We start from the raw sequence: 10,327 nt of genomic DNA on the forward strand, positions 1-10,327 counted from the left end.
GGGAAAGCACTACGTATTTTGTATTCTTCATTGATTTTACCATACTTGGAGTATGCCGTTGAAAACTGGGGAAACACATACAAAAGCTCACTTCAACCATTGTATATATTCACAAAAAAGAGCGATAAGAATTGTGCATAAGCTGGGATACAGGGATCACACCAATGGAGCTTTCATACAGTCTAAATTGTTAAAATTTTTGGATACAGTGGGATATAAGACTGCTGTGTTTATGTATAAAGCCAGGAACAATTTATTACGTGGGGGAATTCAAAAACTATTTAATGAAAGGGAAGGGGGATATAATTTAAGGGGTCAGTTAAATTTAAAAATTCATGCTATACGTACAACCAAAAAAAGATTTTGTATTTCCATAAGTGGAGTAAAACTATGGAATAATTTAAGTGTGGACATAAAAAACAGTAAGAAAATTGATGTTTAAACATAGATATAAAGGTATGTGTCAATCAAGATATGGGCAAGAACAGGCTCAATGATTAATCAAATGGGAGTGTGGATGTAGAATATGTGTCCATGTAGAGATACTGCTTGCAAACCATTGATGATAAGATGATGTTAGGGGGTAGGACTAGATAAGTCTAACTTCTTCCTACTCCGTTCAAGCATGTACTAGTTATAAGCAAATTGAAAATATATTTGTGGATATGTCTGGAATTATGTGTGGTTACATATTGGCTGTTGTTACATGTTTGAAAGAATAAATAAATCAAATCAAATCAACATTACTTAAATATAACTGAAATAAAAGTGAACAAAAGCAGGTATTTATGCAAATGCATTCTAAATAAAATTACTAAGAAAGAGTGAGTAAGATTTAGTACTAGTAACAGAAAATTTCAAGTAAAGTTTACTTGAATACATCTATAGAAACTATTCTGTGTCTAAGTACAATTTACTTGGGATTATCCCATGTAAAATTTACTTCGAATTTCTGTGTGGAAAAAGTTGCCTAGGTTTTTTCAAGTAAATTTCACTCTCAATTTTTTGCAGAGGGTGATGAGTTACAGGGGAAGTGTTGCTGGTGCGTATAATACGGCCACGTTGTGGAAAGCTGACATGAGTGGCCTCATTCACTTTTTCCCCTGGGGGTTTCCATTGTGTTTTGGTTAGCCATGCTGCTAACATAGCCTGCTTTACCTTAGCACCAATTCAACCACCAGTGTGTCGGCATTGGTAGGTGAAAATAAAAAACACAGTTTAACATCCAGCGCAAACAATACATGTGAAATCATATAGGAGAGAAGCCAGTCAGTGGAGTTTGTGGCAAAACCTTTTACAATGCTTGCATATTGTCTTTTACTGCAAAGAATAAATCAAATCAAATCAAATGATCATTCATGCTCAGAAAGGAGAACAGAAGTGACATTCATTACAAGATAGTTAAAACATTTCAAACTGCACCCGCTTTGTTCTGCATCATTGACGAGTTCTTAAAAATTGTGTTAAGATGTCGTCTCGTCTTGTTCTCCTGAACTCAGTATCCCATATCATCTCGTCTCGTGAGCTAAGTGTATCATCACACCCCTACTGAGTAATGTACAGCCGATGGCGTGGTCGGTATATGACATTATTAACTCAGTCATTCTTGACTCTCACTCTAAAACTATATTTTCCACTCTTGTTATCACAGCCACTTGTGTCCTCAAACATGACACTCAGTGAAATCCAAGCGAAAACTTCAGAGGGCCCGCAGTAAAAAGACTCGGCACTGGGATGATTTAGACCTTCTTTGGATTTGTGCCAGAACAGCATGCATTAACATATGAGAAAGAAGCACTCACTTAAAGAGGCAGCGAGTGAAGACATGGGAACTCAGACCCAAATACAAGTTTTTTTTCTGTCTGAAGCAATTTAGCGAATGCAATTTTCAGCTTGATGCCAGAGCAGCAGGCATGGTAGATGACAGTTTGCACAGTTGTCAGTTTGCATCTTGTAATGTGCTACCACAGCAGCAAGCATTCACATATTTTATGTGCTCTATCCTGCTGCAATTTCAACACTCAGGATGACAAAATATTCCACAAACATCAGGAATGTACAGGTCTTAGACGTTAATGCGTCTCCTCATTCAGCAGGGTGCTGTCAACCTGTTCTGAAAGTCTGACTGACTAAGCCCATCTGGAACCTGTCTTGATTAATTCCTGTCTATAAAATGACACCCAACTGGCTTCAGCATGCTTCAAAGAATATTGTCAGATCATCTTACTGAACCTGTATGTAAGGTACTTCTGAGAAATGTCATGCTAAAGACTTTTTTGAATGGGCTGGCTGTTGCTCAGCATGTGTAATGATTCATTTACTGACTGCAGGGTTGGCAGTTGGATTCCAAGTGTCTTGAGTTTTACTCACTGAACACTGTCCAAAAGTGTGCACTGTTTACCCCATTTATACTGTTTATTGCCTCTCAGGCTTTCAACCACGCATTTTGGAGCAGGCATAAATACTTTTGCAATTTAAGTGGGTTGACATTTGTACAGTTTAGTTTGTTTTAAGCTAACTGAATCCTTAATGTACTATTAAAACACCAAAATCAAAATATGCATATTTTTCAAACAATTTAGACACTAAGTAGCTGAGAATTTGGAGGCAACCACATTTGCTTCACTGCTTGTGTGAGCTACAGAAAGCCCTTGTCTCTGTCACTGTGCAAAACAACATTTTGGCCCTAATCACACTCATTTATAGGGGTGGCCTGCTTTTGAGAAGTGTCTGAGGATTTTATCTTGTGCATTTAATCACATGCTTTTACTTCACAACCCCGATCCTTTTCTACCTCTCAGTCCTGCCCAAATAAAAAGGATGGCTCATTTTCAAGGAGTGCCTTGTGGCTTATCAGAGGTGATATGCTGTCTTCACTTCCCCCCAGGCCTGTAAACTGAATGCATTAGTAATGAATCACTCTGCAACCATACCCAAGTGGACAACAATTTGTGTCCATCGCTATCAGTTAACTCTGTCTCTTTCACCACCCTTATGTGAGACCTAAGGGATTTCTGGAAGAAACCAATGTACAACTAAAACTAGGGGGGAGCCAGCATGTACATCATTGTCAGTGAGAGCTATCTCAATTCCATATGTGCGTCAGATATGCAGCATAACCCTGCCCATCAGCATTACTGTAGTTTATTAGGGTTGCACCTTAGCTGACAGCTGAACAATTGCCTTTTACTTCGGCTGTTGCCCAGTATTGTCATTTTCATGCTCTAAGCTCTTCCCTGTCATTTTCCCCTTGCCTGATTGCTTCTGAGATACTGACAGTTACACACAGACCGAGGAATATGAAAAAAGGCTCACTGCAGTGCACTCCTTCATTGGAGCTGTCATACTTCATTGGAATGAAAAGCCATTGGGAAGTGTAAGAAGATGAACCACAAAAGAATAAGGAGGGGAAAAAAATGTGCAAATGAGCCAAATGATGGGTTTGAGCATTGATCATCATCCATTTGACACACAGGAAAGGCAACAAGCGGTGGTGATAAAAGAGACATGAAAAGTGACAAATGTGGTTGGAGTGTAAACTTTAATGGCCCAACCTTGGATGGGAGCAATTTGCCAATATTTAATTAACTGTAATGCGATCCATCAGAGTGTTAAAGGACGGAGCTCTTCTGGCGGGGCACTCTGCCAGTCGCACTCACCCTGTAGTTCATGTAGCCTTGAGAAAGCTGCAAGGAAACACAGCGATCGACAAAAGTGACTCTGGGTTGCGTCTGGAGGATCCTAGTGTCACTGCGCTGACAACAGCAGTATGTTTTCCTTGTAAATCATCCTTTTGTAGATGTTTTGCCATTCAGTTTGGCTTCAAGCTTGCATCACACAAGGGTATGGTTTGTTTTTGGTCATGATTTGTATATTTGTGAGATTATGTATGTATTTTGTTTTTTTGTTTCTCAGGTTTGACAAGGTGTTTTTTTATTTTTATAATACAGAAGTCAACCCTTTATTTGTCCCTGTTTTTGCCTTGGATGTATTATAAAAGAGAGGAAGAAAACAAATACAAGCAAAATGTTTTTAAGAAGGATTAGTGCTCTGTTCCACATTTGGAGCTGGATTTGTGTAGTCCATCTAGATATCCTGCTGCCCCAGATTTTAAAAGTCTTATTCTTTTTACTCTCCCTTTCTTTTAGCTGAACCTGGATAATTCCTGGCTGTGCACAAGCTAGATGCATAAACTGCAATCCAAATGTATTTGTTGAAGCAAACGGTATCTTGGTTATCATTAATTTTAGTTCTGCCAGTTTCCTAAGGTGGAATTGATAATTCACAGTATACAAATGCATGATATCTATGTATATTGTTCTAACCCCAGCTTGCGTAGATTTTAAATAGGTCTAAATGGGATATGGAGATCAAATTCAGATATATCAAGATCTTTGAGTGCTCTATATATTTTTGTCAGAGCCTCTGCAAAATCAAATAAAATGTCCCCAGGATAAAATATAAAATAAAGAAATGAAGCTGTGGTTTATTTATACCTAAAACAAAAGTAACATTATGAATGTAAAGATCACTTCAGGGCCACAACTCGGCAGGGCTTGACCGAAGATGCCATTTCTGTGGCCTGCAATGAATTGTAATGAATCCTGAATACACATTTCACAGCGTCTATTTTTCACATAATGAATCAACATATTTTCAGAAACAAACGTACATACACTCATACATATTTTGTTTCCCTATCTGTACAAGGTCAGTGATAGTTTGCTATGCATGCATTCTCTTGACATTTAAAGCAGCCTCTTTTCTGGCTGCTCAGTTAACAATTAGATAAATTAATAAATCAATTCAAATCCCAGCCTTTTTTTTTTTTCACAAAGATCCCAGTGATGCCCAGCATGCTGTCTGTCAAATATATGTTCTATCAATAGAAAAGCACCTAAAACTGTTGAGGAAGATAAACAACAGTGAGGCTAACTGAAAATGAAGTGCAAATTGAAGGCATATATTATCCCAACACCAATTTTCTTCTTGACCTTTATAACTCACCACCAAAAAATAGAAGCCTCTATGCTTTCTTTTCAGTTGACTTTCCAGTTTGTCAGAGACGAGCAGAAAGACTGTGAGGTGAGAAGCCTCTGACACAAAATATTATATACATATATATGAATTGGCTAATAAAAGCTTGGCTGATTAAATTAAGAAGGTAATTGGATTCCTGACTGCATAATAAAATAAAGCAGGATTGGGTATAATGAAATTGTCTGCTTAAGATTTAGCTCCTCCGCTGCTTTTTTCTTCCCTGTTAGAGTTGAAAGCCAGAAGAGGGTTATAGCGACAGGCAGAATTAGAAAGCAGGAACAACATAGGGAGGTCATAAAATGGAGTAAGACACGTTGGTTTGTCTGCCATTGAGTGCTCAGGCTCCCAAGTAGCATTTCGCTAAGGCTTCATCTTACAAATTTGTAAGGATAGAATCATCAAGTTCAGTGACCAAACAAAAGTAAAGAAGGGCTTGGAAATAAAATGTGCATGGACTTGTAATTTTATCATAGTAGCCCTCTTAATAAATCACAAGACAACAATTCTCTTGTAAAAGACAAAAGGATTTCTGTTTTTTTGTCAGTGTTTTCCAGTGCGAGTGTCAGCCCACAGGAAAAGTAAAGGTGAACCAAACACCTTACAAAATAAGGTACAGTGTATTATGTGAATGCAGAAGATCTACATAGCTGATATTTATTGCCTAGGCTCTGATGTTGTCACACTGAGCTGAGCAGAGCAAGGATTGGGAGGCGGACAGGGAAGACTCAGGAGACTCAGAGCCCTCGGGTACAAGCTGGTGTCAAAATAGAACTTGTGAATTGCTGTATGTGCAGCGAACACATTGGAGTGGCAGAATGTGTGACAAGTGAATACAGCTGTTACTGCATAGCTTTCAGGTAAACAGTGCAACAGCAGGGATGGAAGAGAAACAGACTGTTACAAGAACTGGGATATGTTATGTACTGTAGGAGGAGCAGCAGCCTTGAGTTATGTCCTCAACTATAATGTGCCAGTAGGAGAGAGCGCGGGTGTGTGTGTGGTTATCTATGTGTGCCAGCCCTGTGATAGCCTGGCGGCCTGTCCAGGGTGCACCCTGCTTCTCGCCCAGTCTCAACCCCTCATCAGGATAAGCGATATAGATAATGGATGGATTGACAGTTGCAGTAATGCAATTTAATAATAACCTACTGAGTTCTGACTATGAAACTCAGTTTAGGACCTTGTTTTTGAAACTGTTTTCACCTGATTGTTTTCTACCTTTTTCATGCCCTGAAGGAACTTTGGTTTTTGTGGTTTGTGCTCTTTAAACATCTCACAGTGGATGCCTCAGGTCACAGTATCCCAGTGCAGCAGCCGCTTTATCTTGTCAAGGGCACTTCCAGGGTAGCTAACCTCCAGGCCTGACTATCACTCCTTCAGCTTTAATGAATCAATAACCTGTACACACACAACACACAGTCACACACACAATTACGTGCACATATACACACCTCAACCACAAAACCACCAAAATATGTGATTCATCGACAATTTATTACATGAGAGAATGTCTTAATTACGCAGGGTTAATCGATAACTTCCTCTTAGCAATGGCTCAAAAGCATGTACTGTATGTGTGCAGTTTCTTGTCTGTGGCTGTCCACAACTTTGTGTGTGTGTGTGTGTGTGTGTGAAGTTCTTTAGGGATAAGTACAGTCTGCACCTGCACCTGCATGATGGATGATGTGAGTGTTTTTGCCATCAGCAGTCTTTTACAGGCTGTGAGTGGTCGTCTCTAGGAGCTGACCCTGTGACAGGCAACCTGGAGCTGAGCCAGCTGCTGGCAGGCCTGGACACAGCTGGACTAACGATGGCTAGAGCTGTCAGAAGAGTGCCTGCAGTACTAATGATAAAACCACCTTCTTCTCGTGCACTGTAGACTATAAAAGGCATTGGTGCCATAGTGTGTCAAAATAACAAATGTTAGGGTCTGGGTATCTGTCAGACTTGAAGTTTTACTGTAGGAAGACAAAGGTTTAGAATTTGGACTGAGAGTTTATACAGTGGATTGGGTCAGTGTTGGACCAAGATGGGTTCTGATGCAGTAGCTGACAGTTTGGACTGAATCTCAGTGAACTAATCTCTGAAGTGAACAAGGAGTTCTGAGTCTTTGTCACCAGAGTCATTCATTTGGCTTCCAGTTTTTAAATGGCATAGTGCTCTAACTGTGGATTCATAAAGCAGCAGAGTGAGCAGCTGTGCAAGCAGCAAGCTGTCTTACTAAACAGCCAATCAGACTGCAGCATGATTGTTAGTGTCATGAGGAGAAGGAGGGAGCCAAAGAGCAGAATGTCATTTGCAGAGATAAGCTCACGAACGTCAAAAATGAGGGAGCCAAAGTACCCGTATCTATGAGCCCAACAGTGAACAAGAGAGCTGGAGAAGAGAAGGATGGGATTTGGAGACAGAGAGTGGAGAAGGATGTGCAGTAGTGTGCAGAGGAAGGCGTCACCTGGCCTTTACCTGGACCAGCGTCCTGTTCTGGTTGTCAGTCTAATTAATTTTGTCCTAATGAGTGACTATGAAAACATTTAACAGAAGAGCCTGGCACTTAACTATCATAAATTAAACTTTATTTAGTAGTAGTAGTGGTGGTGGTGGTAGTTCTGTAGCCTATTTAATAGATTTATCATGTATTAGAAAGTTTTATTGATTTAATTTGTTTTATTTAGCCTATAATATTTTGGAGTGATTCAAAAGGTGTTTTCTTTTAATGGTTATTATTACGAGTATAATTTATAGAAGTTCAAATGTTTTATTATGTTACTTAATGACTGAATGTAAATAACTTTACTAAAACTTTAGCATCCCTGCTGATCTCTGCTCTCTGAGCTGAACGAGCCAGTGAACAAGAACGATAAGGGCTGGAAAAGTGGGCGAGCCGAGAGCCAATTGTGTGATTGTTATCTGAGCCAAAGGCAAAGAGCAAAAGCTGTTGATTTGGGATGAACCACAGCATTTTGCTTCAGGATATAGTTGAATAACATGGAACTGCAAACAAAAAGAGCCAAAAGAACTAATCTTTTAAGTGACCAAATCCAAAAGAGCCGGCTCCGTGAAATAAAAGATTTCTACCCTCACTAATGTCAGATGGCCGTGTTTGTCTATCGGCTGCATACTGTAACGTGCTAACGCACTAAATTAAAGTAAAGGATTATTTCTAAATTAGCACAACCCAGATAATCATAAACATCATTGTGTACACAATGATGGGGGCCTTCTTTTCTGGGGTGGACTATTACCAGGGTTACAGTGATCACAGTGAAAAAACACATTTTGTATTGTGCACCCTCTGTTTATGAAGCTTTATTTCACTAGTTATTACAGAGAAAACTTTCATTATACAGAACAGCATTATAACACACTGCTCTCTAAAACACTATTTGAGTTCTCTCCTATTTGGGATGATTGAAAGAAATGTCTTTTACAAAAACTGGGAAACTACCAGCTGTGCACCGTAGATGTTATGGATCAGGGGAGTGTGTATATGTACCGAGGGAGTGGATAATAACAATAAAGCAAAGAAGAATGGAGGGTCGCCTGGGGAGTGGTGCTAAAGCACTAATCACGCTGTAAAGAATTTAGTAATTTTCTGGATGAAAAGCATCATTTAGCTGCAAACAAATTTGTGTAAGACTCCAGAGTAATTAGAAAATGGGGGTATGATTATAGAAGGGCAGCCACATGAGCAATGACTTCAAATCTGGAAAGTCAAAGGCAAAAAGGCAAAGAACCACAATAACAGCAAATGAATATAGACACATTAGCAGAGCATTATCCAAAGAGTCGGTGCTTATTTGGAAATTTTAATTATAATTCAAAGAGCTGGTTCTCTTATTACTGGATGTTCTGTCAGTCAGTGTGTTTTATTTGCATATCTATGATTTATTGAGCTTCAAAGGAGGGAGTTTAGAGGAAAGTTTCATTTTGAAAAATGTTTAATATGAGAAAGGAAATGAGAAGTTATCGTAGCTTGTGAGTAAAAGCACTCTTGATATCTATTTTTTTATATCACGACCCTCTATGTGTGTGTTTTTTTGTTTTGTTTTTGCTACATTCTTTTGTTTTGAAGACTGCGAGGTACAGACGACCTTGGCAAGGGAAAAGAGCTACAGTAGAGAAGGTGCCAAGCAGGAGATCCCAACCAGGATTTGAGGCAGTGAGATGTTCAGTTTTATGTTTGTGCTCTTGAGGGAATGTGCACATGTTTGGAGAGTTTTGGCAAGAAACATTAAGTGAACCATTTGGAACTGTCATTATTTATATTTAAATTTGTTGGATCTTGTTTAAGTGTAGTTATGAGCAAACACAATCTATTGTAACTAATAACACACAAATCATTGTATTATTCTTGACCATACTGAATACATCATTCAAACACCAACTGATTCTCGCTAATGTTTCCTCCTGATGTTGGAAAAGTGTTATCTCAACAAATAATGCTCCTTATTTTTACCAAACAAACCTTTGCTGAGAGAGACCAACAAGCCCGTTTAGGCTGTATAACTTGCCCCTATGTTATAGGCATCAATTGGGCTACTGTAGCTTGATGTCGGATCCACAGCCAGCCATTAGAGGAGCCCATGGTTTTGAGTGTTACTACATGGTTTGAAGAGTCATAGAACTTATCAAGTCTGAAATCAGCTGACTGTTCCTAATAACTTGACCTGCATTACAAACACTGAGTCTCTCTGAGTGCTGTACAAGTAGAAGGGTGCCTAAACTTTTGCACATGCCACAACTATGATTTAATTTTATAAAAAATTTAGTGTATTAAAATAATAATGATAATACTGTTGAGAGTGATAGCCACTTACACGTTTTTAGTTCCCTGGCTGATTCCACCTCTATCGGTTGAAGGTGGGTGGAGCTCAGATGTAGATTGGGCAAGATCACCATACTTTATGTAACAATAACAATTATAAAGGCATAAGTTGTAAGATATTAATCCCACTCAGTCTGTGAGCTATCATAGTCCAGGAGCGCTCTAATCTAGCAAAGCGACAACACCTGTCAGGATGGACCATTGCTGTGCAGAGTAATTAGTGCACCTTCATTAAGACACTGAGTCATGAGAGCTATTTTTCTGAGGAATGAGGAAGAACACGCAAGATGAGACAATTTTTTATCATGAATTAAACCAAATCTAGTCATTGGCTTTGAATCTAGTGTGAACACCACTCTGTTACCTTGTGTTATTAAGCCATGTGGCTGTGTCAGACTTACTGTATGGTCAGTGCTCTGCTACTTAGTGTTTTTCCCTGGGAGGCTTGCAGGTACTAGTTAT

At 39.1% G+C, this 10,327-nt stretch overlaps 1 protein-coding gene and 1 long non-coding RNA gene across 2 annotated transcripts in view; both read left to right on the forward strand.

The window, feature by feature from the left end:
* The window catches only part of LOC109951991 (uncharacterized), a 4,240-nt gene extending 1,702 nt beyond the window's left edge, over positions 1 to 2,538 (forward strand). The window contains exon 3 of the long non-coding RNA XR_002273690.1: positions 1,652 to 2,538. This is a non-coding gene — a long non-coding RNA (uncharacterized LOC109951991). The remainder of the gene's footprint in view (positions 1 to 1,651) is intronic.
* Positions 1 to 10,327, forward strand: part of LOC109951874 (calsyntenin-2-like) — a 221,980-nt gene that overhangs the window by 103,104 nt on the left and 108,549 nt on the right.

Source organism: Monopterus albus, unplaced genomic scaffold, assembly GCF_001952655.1.
Source record: "Monopterus albus unplaced genomic scaffold, M_albus_1.0 scaffold8.1, whole genome shotgun sequence".
NCBI lineage: Eukaryota > Metazoa > Chordata > Actinopteri > Synbranchiformes > Synbranchidae > Monopterus > Monopterus albus.